This window comes from Colobus angolensis, unplaced genomic scaffold (assembly GCF_000951035.1).
Source record: "Colobus angolensis palliatus isolate OR3802 unplaced genomic scaffold, Cang.pa_1.0 Scaffold96, whole genome shotgun sequence".
Taxonomy (NCBI): Eukaryota; Metazoa; Chordata; class Mammalia; order Primates; family Cercopithecidae; genus Colobus; species Colobus angolensis.
The window spans coordinates 2,020,984-2,026,861 of NW_012123598.1; positions in this window are offsets into that span (position 1 = coordinate 2,020,984).

The window sequence follows — 5,878 nt, forward strand, 5'->3', positions numbered from 1 at the left end:
AAATAAATAAATAAATAAATAAATAAATAAAGTATGTGGCCTCAGCCTCCGCAGCCAGCCAGGATATGCTGGGCCACCTCCTGGAAATGTTGGGAACAATGGACAGAGAGTCAGTGATCCTCCACCCAGGTGGTTATCCAGTGTTGGCAGAGGCGGCTGGAGTACTTACAGACTTTTCCACAGGAACACACACATGTTCGTATCGTAAGGCCAGGAGGATGCTGAGTGTGAGACACGATGCTGCGTGAAGTAGAGCAGGCCCTTGAAGGTTTGTAGGAACTCGGGGCAAGGCTGGGAACTGGGCCCTGTTTCTCTGCCCTCTCCTGAGCCAGCTTCTTTAACCACAGTACTATGTGTGTAGGGCACCCCTGGTGGTCAATAAGGTAATGACAGTTTGCACTTAAGGATAACAAGTGAGGACAAAATAGGTGAGCAACTCACCCTGGTTTGGGAGAAGTCTTGGGACTATCCAGTTTTAAAACTGAGAGGGAAAAAACAAAGAAGAACAAGGCAAGAAAATAGATGTCTTAGATTTGGTAAATCCCCACCATCTGGCTGTTGACAAGGAGGAGATAAGTTATTCCCTTTTATCGATGGGGTTACTGAGACCAGAGAGTAAACTCCCCATTCACAAAGTCCAGCAGGTGCAGAGTTAAAATAGATTACCCGCCTCCTGAGCTCCACTAATAGGGGAAAGAAGACCAGCAGTTACCCTAGGTGGCAAGTAAATCTTTCTCACTTCTTCTTCTTTCTTTTTTTTTTTTTTTTCTGGAGACGGAGTTTCGCTCTCGTTGCCCAAGCTGGAGTGCAATGGCATGATCTCAGCACACCTCACTGCAACCTCCGTCTCCTGGGTTCAAGCGATTCTCCTGCCTCAGCCTCCGGAGTAGCTGGGATTACAGGCATGCACCACCACGCCGGGCTAATTTGTATTTTTAGTAGAGACGGGGTTTCTCCATGTTGATCAGGCTGGTCTCTAACTCCTGACCTCAGGTGATCCGCCCTCCTCGGCCTCCCAAAGTGCAGAGATTACAGGCCTGAGCCACAGCACCTGGCGGATTGATCTTTACTGGACACCTGGGGCGACAGGGAACCCTCCTAGGCCTCGTGGGGGCGACAAAGACCAAAATATCAAAATGTCTCACCCACCTTAGAACCTGGGAGAAGTAGGTAGGGCCGACTGTTTCCTCTAGCCTACAGAAACTCAAGTTCAAAGACTCGTTCAGCCTCACTAAAGAATCTTACCTAACTCACGACTAGAATTTGGAAGAAGGCGGCCCCTTGGTTTCTCAAATTCAGCACTAACATTTCACAGATAAGGAAACTGAGGACCAGAGAGGTTGAATGAAATTATGGCAGTAGGCTGGGCGCGGTGGCTCACGCCTGTAATCCCAGCACTTTGGGAGGCCAAAGTGGGTGGATCAGGAGATCAGGAGTTCGAACCCAGCCTGGCCAAGACAGTGAAATCCCGTCTCTACTAAAAGTACAAAAATTAGCTGGGTGTGGTGGCGGACGCCTGTAATCCCAGCTACTCGGGAGGCTGAGTCAGGGAATTGCTTGAACCCGGGAGGTGCAGGTTGCAATGAGCTGAGATCACGCCACTGCACTCCAGCCTGGGTGACAGGGTGAGACTCTCTCAAAAAGAAAAGAAAATAAAAGGAAAAAAAAACAGAAATTATGGCGGCTAGACATGGTAGCTCACGTCTGTCATCCCAGCACTTTTGGAGGTCAAGGTGGGAGGACTGCACTTTGGGAGGTCAAGGTGGGAGGACTGCTTGAGCCCAGGAGTTCAAGACCAGCCTGGGCAACATGGTGAAGCCCTGTCTCTACAAAAAAATACGAAACTTAGCCGGGCATGATGGCGTGAACACCTGTAGTCCAAGTTACTCAGGAGGCTGAGGTGGAAGGATCGCTTCAGCCCAGGAGGTCGAGGCTGCAGGGAGCGATGATTGTGGCACTGCACACCAGCATGGGTGACAAAGAAAGACCCTATCTCGGAAAACAAAAAAAAAGAGTAAGAAAGAAAAAGGGACCGGGCGCAGTGGCTCATACCTGTAATCCCAGCACTTTGGGAGGCCGAGGCAGGCGGATCACTTGAGGTCAGGAATTCGAGACCATCCTGGCCAACATGGTGAAACCCTGTCTCTACAAAAATTAGCCGGGCATGGTGGCAGGCACCTGTGTTCCCAGCTACTTGGGAGACTGAGGCAGGAGAATCCCTTGAGCCCAACAGGTGTAGGCTGCAGTGAGCCAAGATTGCGCCACTGCACTCCGGCCTGGGCGACAGAGCGAGACTCTGTCTCAAAAAAGAAACCAAAAAAGAAAAAGAAGATCGTTTGGGCCCATCTTGCATGTTTCCTGTCCCATTCCTACCGTCATTTTCCCAGGGAGTCCTTGGAGATTGGTATCAGAAACCAACACCTGGGTGCTTAGTGTGCTCATTGCTACTGGGGCATCATCTTCTAAGTCCTTTCAGCCAACAGAGCAAGGAAATACACCTCTAGTCTTCTATGTATATGCTAGCCAGTGTAAATATACACAGATAATTATTTCTGTCTAATAGTTGCCACATTGATAAAGTAAAAAAACAAATGGTGAAGTGCATATGAATAACATTTTATTTAACCCACCCTATCTAAAATATTATCAAAACTTTTCACATATAATCTATAAAAATTACTGAGTTGTGTTACATTCATTTTCGTTGTACTAAATCTTGGATATCTAGTATCTATTTTCCACTTACAGCATGTTTCGATTTGGCCTAATGCAATTTCAAGCCACATGTGGCTAGTAACGTAACCATATTGGACAGACAGGTCTCCAGAAGTAGACAGGTAAACAAACAGGCAATTATAATGCAGGGTCATAAGTGCAATGACAGGTGCAAGAGGCCAGAAGGGCCACTTGACTCAGCAGGGGAGAGGAATAGAATTGGAAAGGTTTTCCAGTGTGACATTTGAGTTGTCTTGGAGAACACAAGAGAGTCAGCCAAGATGGGGAAGTGGGTACAAAAGCCAGGACTGAAAGAGCCTAAAGAACTGTCCATCTTTCAGGGCAACTGAGCACACACAATGGACCAAGCAGGGGACGATGCTGGTGGAGACATCCACAACTACCAGACTAAAGAACCTGGACTTGGCCAGACGCGGTGGCTCACGCCTGTAATCCCAGCACTTTGGGAGGCCGAGGCGGGTGGCTCACCTGAGGTCAAGAGATGGAGACCATCCTGGCCAACATGATGAAACCCTGTTTCTACTAAAAATACAAAATTTAGCCAAGCGTGGTGGCGGGCGCCTGTAGTCCCAGTTTTTCGGGAGGCTCAGGCGGGAGAATGGCGTGAACCCGGGAGGCGGAGCTTGCAGTGAGCCGAGATTGCGCCACTGCATCCAGCCCCGGTGACACAGGGAGACTCCGTCTCAAACAGAACAAACAAACAAAAAGGATCTGTCTGTGTATGTTAAGCGGCTGAGTTGGGAGCTGAGAGACTAGGAAAGGGAGGAGGAGGCTGGCTGATACTGTGACCCACAAGAGGAAGAATGAAGTCTGAGCTAGGGACGAGGCTTTAGAGACGGAGACACCTTGAGAGTGATTATATGGGAATCCTCAGATATCTCTCTCTCTCTCTCTCTTTTTTCTCTTAATGCACGAGTGCCTGGTTTTAATTCCCTCATGAACTTCAGAGCTGCAGAACTTCAGAGTGGGAAAATAATACTAGCAGCCGTTCCCAGGTGTCCCATATTGTCTGTGCAAAGGCATTATGCTTGGTCCTTTCATACATGATTTTATTTCATCACCCTGAGCGGTAACAGAATCATTCCTGTTTTACAAGTGACAAATAATAGGAAGCTGACTAAAGACTTCACAGCTTTAGGGCACGCTGGTAGCGTTGGACTGAGACTAAAGTCCTCCCAACATGCCAACATCCCTCAACCCAAGGAGATCCGTTTTCCGTTCCTGCCTTCGGAGGCCAGCGGCCCGCCCCACACGGCATCTCGCTCGTGACAGCCCGTCTAGCCGCCCCGCGTCTCTAGGGTTTTCCCTTCTTGCCCATCTACCCGCAGGCTTCCTCTCGTCTGCACTCCCACACTGGCCCCCTCTACCCGCCCGCCTCTCTATGGTTCCCGCCGTCCGGCTTGTTACAACTTCTCCTTCTCTAAGCTCCTCAGCACTGGAGCCAGTGGGTCCTAGGCGGGTTGGGTCGGCTATCCGAGCTGCCTCTCTGGTCCAGCCGAGAGGAAACGGCGGCCAGTGAGAGTGCTTTTAGGAAAGGCCCGGGCCGTGACTTCTGGGAAGAGTCCCTGGGAAAAAGGGGCGCGTTGCGGGCCCTCTGCGAAAACGGTCCGGCTGGAAACACAAGGCTCCGAGAGGAAGGAGCCGCTCTCCGCTCGGACCCACCCCACCCCCTTCAGTAAGTGGGGACCCCTCCTCCCCACAACTCCCCAAACGATCACTCTCCGCAGCGGGGCTTCCAGTCTCTCGTTCATTTTTGTTCTGACAGCGCTGGGAACCGACGGGGAGATCGGGACGTGCCCACCTCATCACACAGACGAAAACCTCAGGCGCTAGAATAGGGAGGAACTCGCTCGGAACCAGCCAGGAGCCAACTGGGGCTCCCGACTCTCCGTTCTGGGAACCTCCGTGTTTTTCTGTTTGAAGATAGGAGGGGTAGGTAGCGACAAGAAGGGTCCTGAGAGAGGCGTGGAGGGCCCCCACAATCCGGTTCCAAGCCGGAGTCCAGTCTTACCTATCAGGATTCCCCCTTTCGTGTAGCAACGCGGATATTATTCTTTCCCTTAAAAGTCGTTAAACGTAGCTGTTCAGGTGGGTTTACCACGAAGCTAACAAAGCTTAAGCTTCGGAAGCTCCTCGCGGGCACGACCACTTCTCTACCTAATGGGTGTCAACAATTCAAAGAATATTTAAGATTAGCCACTGCTCAGAAAAGTTTGCCATGCCTTGTAAACTTAAATTCATACCTGAAAGAAACGTGATTTTGATTTTCCCAAACTTGACCGTACTAAATCTGCAACTGTCCTGAATCTGAAATAAAACTTGCTTAAATTGTAAATTGTTGTGGTATGAAGTACAGACCGAAGGATGCAGGGAGGAAAGTGTTACAGAGCTGTGTAATAAAAATGTCTTGTATGCTTTATAATTGGAGGTTGCATATGGTAATTATCATCTTGCTAATGTCATTAGGTGGGATTTATTTTCTCGTGCTAAATGTTCGCTTGCGTATCTTATTTTGTATTTTTAGCTTAGTACTCTTTTTCTTAATTGGATAAGCTTCGCTTTCTGCAAAATCTGGACCTGCCTCCCCTCACAGTCAGTGAGCTCTCAATATATATTAGCTATTATTGTTAATGTTATTGTTACTTTGCAGATCGAACAGGAAGGTTTGAGGACGATTTCTGAGGATTACTATTGGCGTAGGACTTCAGACGGCCATTGTTACGAGCTACTTATTCGTCTCTTTATTCATTTCACATTCAATACACTTCTGTGTTGATTCATTAATTCAATTCGTGTGTATTGAATATCTGAATACTCCCAGACACTAGTGTGGACGCCAGAGATATGGGAGGTGAAGATGTGAACATGGTATCTACCTTCAGGGAACTTACAGTATCATGAGAATTATCATGGAATTGATTTGAGGTTTTCAAAATTCAGATTACAAAAACAGTCTACAGGCTCCCATACCAACATTTTATTATGAAAAATTTCAAATATATAGAAAAGTTGAAAGAATTCCTTAGTGAACATCCACATACTTACCATACCAGGTTTATAGTTTTTAAATAGCATCTACAGTTTGATCCTGAAAGGTCATCATATTCAGCCAATTATTATTATTATTATTATTATTATTATT